Genomic DNA, 16,002 nt, shown 5'->3' with positions numbered 1-16,002 from the left:
AATTCTGCCCAAGTTTATAGTTAAACCCAAGCTGTCTCGTTGGTAGAAATGCAATTACATTAGAGAAAAACTGTTTATATGCCTTGAGATGTTATGATTATGAAAAACGGCGACGTAAACTCCCATTAAGTCAGAAGAAAGTTAATTGTGTTTCACGCCGTCTCCCTGGTCTAGCACGCCGACACAGACAAGCTTTACTCCGGCGAAACAGGGCTAATCTCTGCAGCACAGTACACAATTTCTCCCTTAATTACAAATAATTGCATAGTGTAATTTATACTAATGTCCAATGCCTCAAAGTGCATGTTCAGGAATAAAGGGTTAGTTGGGGAGGTGGGGAAACATAAACATGCGTAATTGCTGTCTCCTGGGGGCTGCTTGCTCGTAGTCCTGGAAACCAAGGAGGTTTAATCAGAACACGGACAATTTGTCTAGTCGCTTAACCATTCACCGATAGTTCTCTTTTCGATAAGTGGGCAAGAAGATTAAGTGCGTGGATTTTGCTGTGTGGCGGAACAGACACACCAGGCAGCTTTCGTGAACGTGCAGTTAGTTATTAAAATGAGTCAGGCGGCCTTGGCAGAAGAGTAGGACTTTTTCCTGGAAAGAGGCATCTGGAACTATATCAGGGTCTGGGGCTGTCGCTGAGGCCCCTCTTCCACTGGCGAGGGCACAGACAGTGCACGGTCAGTGGTCAGTGGTCAGTGGTGTGGGCCTGGACTCTGGCTCTGTGGCCCTGCAGTCGTGGGCCTCAGGGAGTGTCAACCCTGACCAGCCTGACTCTGGTCTGTGACATATGGCTCCTGATAAACTGTGACTGTATCGAGGTGAGGATTAAGCGAGGTAATGCACCGGAGCACGCAGAACCCCAGCCCCGCACAGGTAAGTCCCACGTAGGCCTACTGTCCACGAGTCGCCAACCAGGAGCTCAGGTGAATCAGGTCAAGAGGCTGCCCTGGAATCAGGGCTTTGGATTTAGGAAGCGAGATTTCAGTAGCTTTGAGATGTAGCCTGTAATTGGTAGCTTTGCTTCTAGCAGCTCTTGAGAGACGGCCAGAAAAGGTCCATTATCCTTAAACCGTGAGCAGAGAGGGCCATGGGGAGGAACGGTGGCCTCAGTCCCCGAGATGCACCCGGTCTGCCAGCTGCCGTCAGGTGGCCAGATGCAGATGGACCTTCCAAGGCTCTGGGCTCAGGGCCTGCTGCTTTTTCTCCTTTTGCTTTTTAACTTAAAAAAAAAAAAAAATTGTATCCCAAAGCCTCCATTACTATAGATTTCCTGACACTCTGCTATGGGCTAATCTTTAGGATTAAGCATGAACGTTTTCAAGGTTTTTCTCCTCTGAGTACTCTGTGGGGCAGGGCTGGAGAACAGACAGGTGGGGGTTTGGGACTCCACCTCCAGGTGAGAATCAGTAAGATCTGTATTATTACAACCTGAGATGGGCTGTGCTCAAGTTCATGTTACACACTGGGATCCACTGTAGCGGGAGAATGAGGGGCTTTGAGCCACAGTTCTCCTCTCTTATAAAACCAGAGATGACAGCAAAGATGGCCCTTCCCAGGGGGCCAGATAGTAAGTAACTGACCATGAGCTGGACATTCTGTGCTGTGGAGATGGATCTGCCTCCAGCTGGGCTGGAACAGCCTTCCGAGGCTTGTTCCCGACCCCTCACCAGAAATGTGTGCCGTGACCTGAGGAGCCTGGCAGTGATTCGACCCACAGATAATAAAGGTGGAAATGTAATTTCCAGGGAGCAGGTGATTAGATCTTTGCTGAGCAGAATCCTGCCCTTTGGATGTTGCAGGCTGTGGGTGTGGTGCCCACACGCATGTCTACACAGCATGGCAAACCCTGAGGACCACACGGAGCCCAGCAGCGGCTCCCAGAATTGAGCTTACGGCAGAGCTGAGTCTTGAGCGTCCAAGGAATTTCTAACTGTGGGGCCCCCTCCTGTTCTTGCAAGTTCCTGTGCAGACAGACCTCGTTCCCCAGTGTCTAGGAGTCAGCCACTTCCAACTCGCACCAGTGCTAAAAACGGCATTGTTTCCCCAAACTCAGCCGCACCTGTGGAGACGAGAGCACAACACGACCTATTTTTAGTGGGTGGCAGACTCCACGCAGGGCTGTTATAATTAGCATCTCATTCAAAGGGTGGAGTTTCCAACCCAGTTCTGAGAGTGACTGTCCTGGGGGTCCCCTCCCCTCCGCATCTGTCTGGTGTCTGGTGTGGGAAGGAGCCAGCCACCCGAGGGAAGATCTCGGGGTTTCCGGGGAGTCCCAGGAGGGGGTGGAGGCCTTTGTGGGTGTTGTTCCCCAGCATCGCTCACTGCCTGTCCCCTCTTGGCCTGTCCATTTGCAGAAGGCTTCATCCTGCCTCGATGTCATCCTATGGGGATGACCTGGCTAGTGTGATAAAAATGCCCTGTCACGTTGGTGTTGGCCTTGCAGGTCATCCGTGCCCCACTCACAGCTGACTTGTCGGGGGACAGGGCAGGGGTTTATGAACTGCAGCAGAGACTGTGGGGTGTTCCCCAGTTTCCTCTTTCACGTCCCTCATAGAAGCAGGGAGCCTGGCTGCCTGGAATAAAAACTACATTTCCCAGGCTCCCTTGTGACTGAAATTTGGCTAGTGGGGTGTGAGCACCAACTCTCTTTCTCTTTCCATTGGCTGGGAGTGAACAAGGATGCAGGGTTATAAAGGAGAAGGACCCTCAGTTTCCTTATCTTTACAACTGATAAGTAATTGTATCTACCTCCTCTGGTTTCCATAAATTAGAAATTTTTCACTTGCCAAAGGACAGACAACCCAACCCAGAAGGCCAAGGCAAAAAAAAGATATATTGGCTTAGGCAAATAGAAGTTTCCAGAAAGAGCTGATGGACTTAGGAAGATGTGAGAACCAAAGGGAGGAATTCTTTAGCAAGATAAGCATTTACTCCATCCGGGGCTCCAAATAATTGTCTCTTGATTTGCGGCACATCCAGACGGTCACCCTGGTGATGGTGACAGTGATGGACAAGCTGGGCCTTGGCAAAGGAGCACACCGGATGGGTGGGGAGCTTGGCAGCATGGTCAGAGCACCCACAGCTCTGAGAACTCATGGGATGCAGGTAACGCACCTCTGTCCGTTTATCCTGGGCCAGGGACCAGCATGTCATATCTGCGTCTGTTGTTTTCACAGTAAATTTGTTAAGGACACCAACAATTCTGGCTCGCGAGGGCCACAGACTCTCGCTGGAACCTGGGCGTTTGGCTGGTGGACGTGCTGGAATCCCGCATCTGTGGGGAGTCCAGAGCCGTCCCCACGATTCCTGCGACTCACGAGCTTCTCCTGCTTCTCCTGCTCTCGTCTCCGGCCTCTGCTGAGCTCTATTCTCCACTCTGCGTCTGGTCGATGCTCCTCTCACTTCTGCAGGAGCTCGTCATCCTACCCGGCATGGGCGGCTTCTCCTTTGTCTTCAGTTCCCTAAATTCCACGTCCCGGTGGCAGCTGTGATGGGCACATTTTACTCATGACTCTGAAGCAGCACAGAGGTGGTGATTCCGGTTATTTTATCGATGCCCTGGTCCCTTGGCCATTCCTGCCAACCCCAGTATCAGGAGGGGTTGCTTAGCAACCCCTTTCCTTTCTACCTTCTACCTCCTCCCTCACAATCTCGCTTCCTGATCGTCCCTCATGTCAGAGCAGCTATTTCTTTGTGGCCCCACATTTTCCAAGCCCAAATGTCTTCTCAGTATAATTTCCTGGCACTTCGCAAGTTCTTCCTCTTAACAACTCTGATTCCAGCAAAGGTATTTTTCTCCCTGTCTACACTTGTAATAATGATCGTGGCCACTTCCCAACTATCTGCTTTAACCAGGCATTGGGCCTGGGCCTTTCCACATTATCTCATTACCCAGGAGGTGCTCGTTTTACAGATGAGGAAGCCGAGGAGGGATCAGGAGAAGGGACTTGGTGCTGTCTCACCCTGGGGTCCAAGCTCCTAACCATTGCTCACTGTTGACCCAGTTTAAATCATTCACAAGTCACCGTCTAGCTTTCCCGCACCCGCACACCACCGGGACAATCCTCGACTCCAGATTTGGACGAATGTTTTCTTTGAAGGGCCAGGGAGTAACTCTTTTAGGCTTTGTGGGCACAAGGTTTCTGTTGCAGCTTCTCCACTCTGCTACTGTATCATGAGAGCAGCTCAGCCAGAGACAATCTATGAACAAATCAGCATGGCACTGTGACGGTGACACTCGATTTATAAAAACAGGTAGTCGGCCCGTGGGCCTAGGTTTGTTGCTTCCTGATGCACTCATTATTTTTCTTTAAACAAGTCTATTTTTGTTTTCACTAAGAAACTTTTATTTGAAAGGCACACTATCAGCAGTGAATGGAAAATCAACATGTTTTGCTACAAAAGGGCGGTCACCATAGAAATAGAAACCGCAGACCTGCACGGAGGTGCTGCGTTCTGCGCTAAGCCCCGGCCTTTCTTTGTTCCAAGGGGTGATTAGCAAGGCTTAGGGAGGAGCTAACGGTGCTTTAGCACCAAATCAAGATGTTGCCTTCCCGGCGATTGGGAGAAGCGAAGAAGAAGAATCGGCATGGGCTGCAGTGACTTCTGTTCCTCCTGTGACACGGTCTCGTGCACTACGGTTGGCGAAACTGAACTAGGTGAAGGGAGCCTGGAGGGGTGTGGGGAAGCACAGCGCTCATACGGGAGCCGTGACTTGGGGGGCATTGTGCAGGCCGTGGCGGGGGGCGGGATGCAGGACTCACAGGACAAAGGGCGGTGGATGTGGCCTCATCGTGGCTCCCTGAGAGCTCTGTGGGGTCTCCGCGTGTCCCTGCCAGGGCTGGAACCTGCAGGTAGGTATCCGCCACAGCTCCGAGGGCAAGCCAGAGGTGGCTTTTCAGGCGTAATTGTGTCATAGGAAGTCCCACGACAACACCAGGAAATGAATAACCTCAACTTCCCCTTTCATCTCATACTTTCACTTCTTTATCTTTCTCGCTCTTATTCCCTGCGTATCTACGTATTCACACACCCCCACACACCCGTATTTTGCCTCTGCTAAAAAGACAACGTATTTTGGTTATCTTTTATTTCTGGCCACCACTTCATCATTCTTCCACCGTGAAGAGCCGAGCAAAGAATTATTTTAGCCTCTTTGCGATGTCAAGGCCTCTCCTCTCATGAAATTACTCCCACGGTCTCTCGGAAGCCCTGGTAACTCACTTTAGTGATCACTTCCTTTTTATATCCTTGAAAAATGCTTCCTGTGTCTCCCAGCACAGGCAACTCTAAATCCGTCGGGAGCTTGCGTTTCCTGTCATTGGCCCACACGCCATGACCTCACCCCGACCCCATGCCCGTCCTCGGCCCGTCCTCGGCCCGTCCTCGGCCCGTCCGCGGCTCTGCCTGGCGTTTCCCGGTTTTCTCGCATCCCTTGGCTTCGTCTCCCAGTCCTGTCTGCATTTCCTTCTTCACGGACGTTCCCATGTTTTCTGCTCTAATGCAAAGGCTTATTTTATTCCGTCTTGAATTTTTAAAGCTTTCGGTGGGGTTCGGGAAGCAGGGAGGCCTGTGGACCCTGTGTAGTTGGGGTTCTGCTTACATAGCCGTTAATTTACCAAGTCAGACGTGGAAGAAAGGAACGTGATCTCCTTAGCATGGGCACTCGATCAAGTGTGATGGAGATGAGACTTACCAGTCTCTCCAGGCTGGTAAATAAGATGCAGCTGGAAGAGACTCTATGTGAAAAGTCCCATGTGATTAAGTCATCGGGATGCTTCTTCTGCAAACCCCGTGGGCTCTTTCTTACATACACATTTCCATCTCATTTCCTGAGTCTTGGGCCTTAACAAGGTTCAATTTGAACTGCACGGGTCCACTTACACACAGATTTTTTTTCAATAAATTCTGTAAATGTATTTTCTCTTCCTTATGATTTTATTACTATTTTCTTTTCTCTAGCTTACCTTATTGTAAGAATACGGTATATAATACATATAACATACGAAATATCCGTTAGTCGTCTATGTTATGCGTAAGGCTTCTGGTCGACAGTAGGCTATTAGTAGTTAAGTCTTTTGGAACTCAAAGTTATACGCAAATTTTCAACTGCACAGGGGCTTGGCACCCCTAACCCCCGCGATGTTTGAGAGTCAGTTGAACTATCCTTAATGTTATAATTTTTTTTTTTATTTTAAATCAATTACTTGAAAAAAAGACATTCATCTTAGGCAATAGTATTAGTGAAATAATAGATTTATAGGCTTTGTTTTTTTCTAATACACCTCAGATAGTCTTATATTATTAAACAATGGCCGTCTCTTAAGGGTCCCCAAATCGTCTTTGTGGGGAGCCTACCACAGTTTCAGAAACCGTATGGTATAACTAAATAGCTTTTCTATTAGGAGGGCAATGTAGATTGATAATTTTTAAACTTCTTTTAGCCCCCAAATGCTTGCCATCAAGGAGAATCTTAGGTTGAGTTCTAATCTGGGAGAGCTACGGAAGGGTTGCTGCCGGCCTTGGAGTCGGGCTGGGACGTTGAGCCCAGCCGACCTCGCTTCTCCCCCGGCCATGACCACGTGGCCGACCTCTGGGCTCCTCTTTCCATCTCGAGACTGAAAAGGACGCCAAGTGAAGATGCTGGCGTGCAGCGCAAACTCCACTAGCTGCAGGTCAGGGGAGTAGCTGAGTAGGTTGGGCCTGTGTCAAGGGCAGCGGGAGCGGCAGCCCAGGTAAGTGTGTGACGAACACGGTCAGCCGGGCCTCTGCCCTGTGTGCTTCCTGGGCTGCAGGGACCCAAAAGCTAAGGCCTGCGTTTCCTAGGCTCCTGTGGGCAGTAGAGGTGAGGTGGGAGCTGTTCTCTGCTGCCAATGCTGGGATGGTTGGGTCATGAAGATAAAAGAAGGTTCTAGAAGTGTGTCCTAGATTCCGGCAGCCTTGAAATGCACTTCCATCCCAGATTCCAGGGAGAGTGTTATTGAGATGTTCTCAGCGAAGTAATGAAGATTGAGTTGTCTCGTGACCATGGCTGAGGAAGCAGGGGCTGCTGGTCCTGGTTTCCTCCCCAGGGCTGAGAGTCTAAGTCCCGAGTTAGCAAATTTTAGGGTCAGGGATCACCTGACTCCCATAGGTGGTGGGTGAGGGTGTTGGCAACCCCTCTTGTCCTCACCAATGATCTGAGAGGGTGGGACATCCACTGGGCACAGTCCCCAGGGTGCCGGGAAGGGACAGCTGGGCTGCAGGAGCAGAGAGGTCCCAGAGCGGGAATCGCTGTGAGGAGGCAGGAATTTTCCCCACTGCCCGATTCAAACTTGCCTCAGCTGATTCCTTTTTCTCAGTCCGTGGAAGATTGATGATTTCATTATTTGCGGCACTCGGCAGTAAATCTGGGCGTCTCAGCTAAAGCGAGCACTTTGCCCACGTTGCTATTCCGCTCACTGTTATTCATCACGTTTAATCATTCATTCACTTGGGCTGAGCCTGGTGCCAGGGAGGAGTGGCTTGTTACAGATGACATTTTCACTCGCAGGGCCTGTGGGGAGGGCACCGTGAGCAGGAAGGGACAGGGCTGGGGGGGAGGGTCTCCACTGGGGTGGGCTGGAGCCACTGAAGCTTCAACAAAGGCAAGACAATGACCCATGGAGGGAGATTACGGGAGAAACCCCAGGGCCTCCAAGCCTGACCTGTTGCCAAGAAAATCTCCCATGGGAGGGAGGGGACGAAACTCCCAAAAGAAAAGAAACAGCCCAGTTCTCTGCCAAGGGAGCGTTGAGGATTTTAATTCAAGATGAAATGCGTCCTTGTTTGTGTACCACTAATTTTTCCCCCAAATGGGGGGCTTTGTCTATCACACGAGTGTCTCAATAGCGCCGAGCGTCCCCCACCGTAATTAAGGGGACATGTGCTGTTCAATCTGCGAGGCAGGCTGTTTGTGTTAACATGTTGGGGAAGCAAACGTGGCTTGGATTGGTTCCTGGGTCCAAGAAGAGAAACAACAAACAGAGCGTGGAAGAAAACACCTCCCAATAGAGACTTGGCTCCCACAGGGATGATGTCATTTGGGAAATGTGAGCAGGACCGATCCTCCTGAATGGAGGGGCCGGGGAGCCCTGCTCCGGTCAGGGGAGCTGTGAAAAGGGGAACGGAGGTTGTGCCCGGAGACTGTGTGAACGGGACCGTAACTCACATGCCCTCGGGGGCCCAGCAGGAGCTGCAGGTGAGGGCGACCCGTAGGCTGTGGCTTTTCAACATAACTGTATTTTGTTTGCATAGTAAATACACAGGGAATTCATTTGCACACACAAAAATAAACTCTCATTTTTCTTAAAACATATGGCTCTCTTGATCTACCTTATGTTTTGTTGTTTTAGTAGAGAGATGGGTAGAGAGGTGCGTTTTTTTATGAGGGAAGGAAAATTCAGCGGTCTGAGAGATAAGGAATAGCAACGACTCTGAGCTTCCTTGCTGAGGGGACAACAGAGAGGACTGTGGTGAGTTCGACCTGATGGCCCAGCCCAATGAGGGTGGCCATGACCTGTCAGGTCAGGAGTTACCCGGGGGAAGTTACATCCAGTTTGCCATGTCTTTGGTTTTTCAGAGGAAGCTGGAAATCTAGATTTTTATGTGAAATCTCTTTTTTTTCCCCCTGGCTTTATCGAGGTACAATTGACAACTAAAATTGTACGATATTTAGAGTGTACACTGTGATGATTTGATACACATATGCGTTGTGGAGTCTTCTCATCTTTAACGATAAAAACCAGCTGTACAGACCCACGAGTTGTGGGCTGGTCATGACTTATTTCCTGGCCTGTGGTCTGTCTCCCACCATCTGGAGGAGACTATTAACTTGCACACTTTAGTAACAAAATTTGCTTCTAACTCTGGCGAATGATTCATTTCATCTGTCTAGGACTCAAATTTTTCCACCCACAAAATCAGCTTCCTCTATTTCTGCTGTAAGTTATGTTTAAAGCCTCTAAAACCTACTCATTTATCCTTCCTTCAGTTTGGTTTTTGTGGGCTAGCGACAGCCTAGGACAGTCAGTGCCGTGCATAGCCTGTCCCCTCGCTCCTCGTCATTTTGCACCAAGGTGGCTTCTCGCTGCTCTAGGTGCGGGGAGTTGAGGGGTGGGAGCTGACATCCCGGGAAGTGGCCTCGGCGAAGGCCAGACGGGAGCTGGAGGGGTCCACCACAGCGGGCTCCTCCCAGCACATCCCTCCCGAGGTCTATTCCACACCGTCTGCCACAGAGCCCGGGGAGACTGAGCCCAGTGTCCCACAATGGTCACCTGCTCAGGGTCCCACCGGGTTGGAGTGATCATCCTTCTCCTTCCCGTCTCCCTTCCCTGCTCTCCTGACCCTGGGATTCCCTCTAGATCGTCCACTGTCCTCACACCCAGTCTCAGGGTTGGCTTTGGGAAGATTCCAGCCTCAGGCCCTCTGTAAGGCATAAAGACCTCGGCTGTGGCTGGCACATAGTTGGCCCTCTTGAACTACGTGCAGAATGAGTGAATGACGCCTTAGAGGGCCACCCCGGAGGCTGCTGAGCTGGGTATGTAGAACCCTAAAGAACCCCAATTCCAGACCAAATGATCTGCTTCGGCCACTGCAGACCTGACTCCCCGCCGCCCTCTCGGCTGGTTCTGAAGCTGCCGCCGCCCTCGGTGGCCAGGTCGGCTCTCTCAGCGACAGCGGTGCTGCGGAGGGCCTCGGACATGCTGATAACAGCTCCTTGTCTGGCGGGTGCTTGGATGACGCTTCTGGGGAGATGCCTTTGATGTCGCTGCACCACGCATCCTGATGGCAGCCGTGGCGGTAATGGTCCCAGTTACCGGGCCATCTCGCTTGATGGGACGACCAAGAGCCCACAGACAGTTTCTGAGTGCACCCGGCTAACAACAGAGTTTTTTTTGAAACTGGCCCACTTGGTTTGACCAGGAGAAGAAAACCATAAAGAAGTGTATTTTTCTTTTTTCTGTTAGGTGGAGAAGTTGCGATCATCCGGAAATCATGTGGAGATTGTCCAAATGCCGAGACTCCAAGGACACAGACTCCTGAGCTTCGTCTTTATTCTTGAAGGCCAAGGTTCCATCTCTGCAGCCCTGGTGCCAGCAAAGGGCCTGGCACGAGGCAGAGCTCAAAGCAAGGAGTGTCTGTGGACAGCCCAGGTGAGGTCAGACAGGAGCTGGGCCAGCTGGCCTATGGGACATCTTATGCTCTGGATGAGCACGGCTATTACCCTGTAGTTTCAGGCCAAACATTGTTGTCGGGATTGCTGCAGAGGGGGGCTCTGCCCAGCCCATCGCAGGGATGACACTTGTAATATCTGCTCACCTGTCATCGGGATGTCAGGTTTGAGCCCTTGGTTAAAGTGGTGTTTGCTAGATTTCTCTGTTGTAAAAGATCCTTAATTGCCAAGTAACACGTGGGGCGATACTGTGAGATCCTGTGGCTGTCCTGTTCCCCCAAATCTCTCCCTGGTCATTCTGGCATTCACCAATTGTCTGCAACTTAGTTCATAGTAATATTTTTAAGTTCTATCATTCCTTATCCATATCAACAGGTGGCATTCTGTAAAGAATTGTCTCTGGCCCAAATCATCATCTCTTAGTATCACTATAAACTCATAGATTCTTTTTTTAAAAAAAAATTCAGTATGTTCCTATCCACTTTTACATTCTTTTTATGCTCAAATATTTTTACATTATTTGGCAAAAGCACTTTTACAAAAGCTTCTGTTTCCTTTTAACTTGTTCCCATCTTTGAGTACTTCTTGGCTTTCTGGTAGAAGACGAGTGGCTGGAATCTTCAAAAAGTTTATAAGAGACACAACAATGGCACCCTCTTCTACGTGAAAGAGAGTTAGAGAGCCATGGCAACCGAATGAAATGGGGGATCTCGAAATTAAAAAAGAAATTGGACTGTACATTAGATTACATTATTGCATCAACATTGACTATCTTGAGTGCGAAAACGATATTGAGATCATGTAGGAAAATGTCTTTTATTTCCTTAAGAGATACACACTGCAGTGTTTAAGATCATGAAATATCATGATCTTCGCACCATTGTCTCAAATGGGTTAGCCAGAAAAGGAAAACTGCACACATGAACACACACACACACACACACACACACGCACACACTTGCCCATGGAGATGAGCACACGTGGCCTGGTGTTGCCAGCTGGCGAATCTAGGTAAAGACCATGTGGATGTTCACTGCACTGCTTTGAATTTTCTATAGGTTTGCTGCTTTAAAAAATAAGAAGTTGGGGAATATGAAATGAAACAAAGTTAAAAAATTCAGAAGGGACAGGAATTGTGGTCAGAATTGTGGGCAGCTGGACTTTTAGCCCTAAGAGATCATGTGCCACCGCTGCTGCTAACTGTACGACATGAGGAACTGGCCTGTTTTAATTTTAACCTCCAGGAGATAAAATCTAGACAGATCTGAAGAACAATCGTTTCTGTCTCATCCAAGAGAAAGAACGAATGAGGAAACGAGGGAGGGAGTGAAAGTGGGAAGTTGTTAATCAAATATCTGAGCCAGGCACAGGGCTCAGGTACCCGCTCTGACGTTATTTATCTAATTCCCACAACGACCTTTAGAAGACAAGAAAATCATGGCTTAAAGAAGTCACAAACCTGTCCCTGGTAAAAACCCACCATCTCAGATACAGAAACTTGATTAAACTAATTAGTCGTAAGGTAAAAAGGTCAAAAGCTGCTGAACATTGAGATTTTAAAAATCCTGACCATGGTTTATCTGTTTTTCAAAGCTTTGTAGCAGGAAGAGTTGTGTCTTTTGGGCTGAAACAGCAGCAGAGACACCTGGACTTCTCACCTAAGCTGCATCTTGGCCCCGCGGGTGATGCCTCCCTCTGTTCCATACACGGCTCACAGGCTGCTGCCCCGGCAGGACCTTCTCCATCAGGAGCTCCAAGCCCTTTGCTTCACAGCAGGAAAGGAGGCCCCTGGGGATGTGGTCTGTAGGGGCGAGCCAGGAGCAGGCAGTGGGTCTGGCCTGGGAGCAGCCTCTGGACCCCTGGCCAGTGCTCCACAAGATTCAAAGCTCCAAGGGCAGGAACTAAGGGGCTTCCTCCACGATTTGAAAAGCTCCTACGAATCTTATGATGCACGCAGGTGTCCGCCTTCCATGTATTGCAGTGTAGTGGCTGGCATGTGAAAATTGGGATATTTTATTCAGGGTGAATGGGTGGGGACATATTCCACCTTCCCCCGCCCCCTCCTCCATGTCACCTGCAGCTATGGAAGGAAAGGACACTTACGATAAATTAAATGGCATTCCGTGAAGACACTTTCTGATTGCACTCCAGTAGAGATATAAGCAAATTAACCGATTAAGGCAGCTTTGCTAACTACATTCCACATTCAGGCAGTTCGCTATTTACTTCCCACATGGACAAAGAAACTAAAAAAAGAACCAAATCAACATCTCAGAAAAAAAAATATATCTTTGAAGAATAAATTAAAGTGAAAGATCTCTTGATTATTTAAGCTTCTGAAACGATTCTTGCTCCAAGGTCGAAAGTCAACAGCCGTATCCCACACCAAAGATCCTGTCATTTCTCTGGGAAAATATTTATCCAGGGCCTATGATGTGTCAGGTATGACATGAAAAAACCAGGAGAAAATAGAACAAGGAGGCTGGTAATCAACTAGTCAAACAGGCGTAGAGGATCTGAGCCCCTGTCCACATGTCCTGGGTCTGGCGTCACTGGAGACCCAGGAAACAACAGGCTGGGAAGCTGGTGGACACGTGTGTGCAAAGCAGATGCAACAGGCTGAGTGGCTTTGTCGGCAGTTGAAGCCTCACAGGATGGTGGGTCTGACTGTTTTCAGCCTCCTTTCTGAGGTCGCGTTGTCCCAGTGGCTCCTGTCTTCCCCTCCCCCACCCCATCAGCAATCCTGGACTGGCAGGAGTGACTGACCACTTGGCCATGGTGGGGACCAGAGGAAGTGGGGCCTCTGGGTTGGAGTGAACAGTCCAGGGACCTTGAGGGGTCGGGGGCTGGAGACGAGGGAGTGAGGGGACGTGGGGGAGAGGGTGTGCCCAGCCTCCCTGCTGACTCAGGTGTGGCTCCCTAGGACTGAGTGTGCATTGCCAGGGACAGCTTGGGGGAGCATGTGACCACAGGACCTCACCTCCACCTGTTTCTCAGCCACCGTGAAGTATGTGAAGTACACGGCTGAGATGTGCTGCTCGAATCGGAGTGAAGTACTGACTCTGTTGTCTTCTTTTTGTGTGTGCTTGGCCTGCAAAGGCTGGGCCTGTTTATTACAGACAGCAGCACCCTCTTCCTTGACTGCGAGGTGCATTCGGCTAGAGTCAGATGTCTGAGGTCTTTGAACCACTCAGCGTGTGATTGCTCTGGAGACAAGTCATTTCAGCACCCAGGACAGCTCCTGGCACATAGTGAGCCCTCAACACACATCTGTGTCCAGAGTGAAGAGACATCTCAGAACAAACCCAGGGTACTGTGAGTGGACGGCGCTGAGGAGCAGAAGTGGTCTCAGCACAGTGGTTTTGGGGCTCATGATCCCCATTCAGTGAAGTGGGTGAGAGGAGAAAGCAAGGGTCTGGACATGGCAGCCACTGGGAAGGACCCACAAATTTGATGATAGGGGTTTTCACCCTAAAGTCAGGGTCACACATGAGATGTAATCGCAGTGGCATGTGGGTAAACTTGTGCTTCAGGGGAAAAAACGACCCTGATTTGTAGCAATTGCTGACTTCCGTGACGTAAATTCTACCTGATTCCAAGCGACCAGTTAGAACAAATTCCTAACTTTTCACAATCGGCTCTCAGAGATGTGTGTCCTCTGCACACCACTGGGTGGGACTGACCAGGTGGGTCTCTAGTTGGGCGTCGCAGCAGGGGCGGGGTGGGGGCACCACGGGGCTGTGTGTGAGCTTGTACATCTCGCCACACGACAAGGAGCATTCTTTCGATCACTCTTCAAGTCACGGACACTGAGGATCCAGAAGATTCAGGCCAGTTAGCACGGGAGACGAGGGTGAGGCAGGCAGCTCCTGGGAGAGTGAGTTCTGAGAAAGGACTAGGAGAGGCCCTGGGAGGCTCCGGAAGACCTGAAGGCTTTTCAAAAAAAAATGGCTCCTTTGATCTGGCTGTAAAGTTAAATCTGGAGGGAAAAATGTTGATTGTGCTACAATTTTATCAGAGAAATTATGCAGAAAGTTAGTACTTGATTCATTCTTCGATTACTCTAAGAATTAGGGCACATTTGCCACTAAAAGTTGTTAAATATGAGAGGAGAACTTATTTTTCACCAAATTTTGTTTTATTTTGGGTAGATAAAAGCCTTTTGTTCAGAACAGGCAGTTGACAGCAGAAACTCTGAGGGTACCAATTACTTGCTGGGCAAACTTCCTGTGCCTCAGTGTCTTCGTCTGTAAAATGGGGGTAATAATAACAGTATTTATGGTATGTTTTAGGACCCTGGTCATGCCTTGGGAAGGAAATCACAGCAGGTGGTCAGGAAGTATTCAGCAAGGAGCTCTGGCGAGGGCAGTGGGCGTCTGAGTCTGTCCGCAGTGACATCTCGTTCCAGGCACTGAGCCCGATGCAGGGCTTCCAGGAGAAGCCTCAGGACATGTCCTGAGTCACAGGGGCCATGGAGGGACTGGTGAAGGGGTCAGAATGGACGTACTTGCTTTGGGAGCATTGTCTGGCAAGCACCAGCTGGCCGGGAAGGTCAGATTCTGCTGGAGCCGCAGGTTTGCGTCAGGAACCAGGTGACACAGGTGCCCCTTGAACCAAATAACTTCAGTGCCCAAGGTTTACTTACATCCCTGCAAAGTGCTTACATTATTAAAATTCCTTCAGGGGATAAACTGAAGCCTCTCTGTTTCATTTGTGCTTCCTGTGGGATGAATTAACTCATTAAGTAATGCAAGTAGCATTTGGAGGAAAAAAAAAAAAAGAATTAACTAAAAATAGGTAAAGCAGTGAAATTCAGCCACAAGGATGTTTATGAATAATTAAGGGACTGGCGTGTGGCTGTATTTCAAGGAGACCCTCATTTGCACCTGTTGCTTTTCCCTTCACGGCATAGGCAAGACTTTGTTTTCCAGCATGAAGAGTCTCTTAATTAAATTTTATTTGTCAGAAAAGGCGAGATGCATTTGTGTTTCCTCAGGCTCCCATAGTTAAAAACGTTGCAATGTTTTCTCTGAAAAATGCTCCTTTTCTACTCAATGGAGCTGGATTATGGCTTTTCCCTCTTCCACTGTGGAGAGGAAATGCTACAAGTTCTTTGTCAGGTAATCAATTATCTCCCTTAAAGGATCCCTGAAGTCATCATCTGAAAATTATAGCCTCTGAAAAATACTAAAATGCCCAATTTAACATATTGTCACATGTCAGTTTCCCTCCCCCTCAGAGTCATAAAGCCTGTCAATTGCTCATGTTAATGACCTCTGGCTCCAAATGCTGTCACTTCCTGTCACTTCTGGGGTTTCGATGCTGACACCAGGTCTCTTAGCCTCTTGGAAGCCCTGTAATGATGCCCAGTTAGTCATCCAGCTGTCTCTTGCTCCCAACGCACTCTAATTGCTCTAATTGATGTCCCTCAACAATGCTCCCACCAGGCATGTCATCTGTATCTCTGTGTAGAGTAGGGAGTTCTCAAGTTCAAGGTCCCCAGTGGATAAACAACACAATTTCAAGTTCACGGACATCCGCTGCAATCAACTTCAACTGCCCCAACAGGAACACAAGACCTTGGTACTGTTGGTGAGTAGAAGGTAATATACAAGCTTGTCAGCATAATCCACGGCCTCTGATCTGTATTGGTAGGAAACAAGAAATCATTTAAGAGGTGTCAGGAAAACATGGCAGGGCCCCCTCTTCCTCCTCCCACCATTTGACATTGACTCATTCATGTATGAAATTAAGTCTTCGTGATGGTGAAGTATTAAAGATCCTGTGTAGTCAAATTAATA

This window comes from Pteropus alecto, unplaced genomic scaffold, assembly GCF_000325575.1.
Source record: "Pteropus alecto unplaced genomic scaffold, ASM32557v1 scaffold45, whole genome shotgun sequence".
Lineage (NCBI taxonomy): Eukaryota > Metazoa > Chordata > Mammalia > Chiroptera > Pteropodidae > Pteropus > Pteropus alecto.
This window is presented reverse-complemented; position numbering follows the sequence as displayed.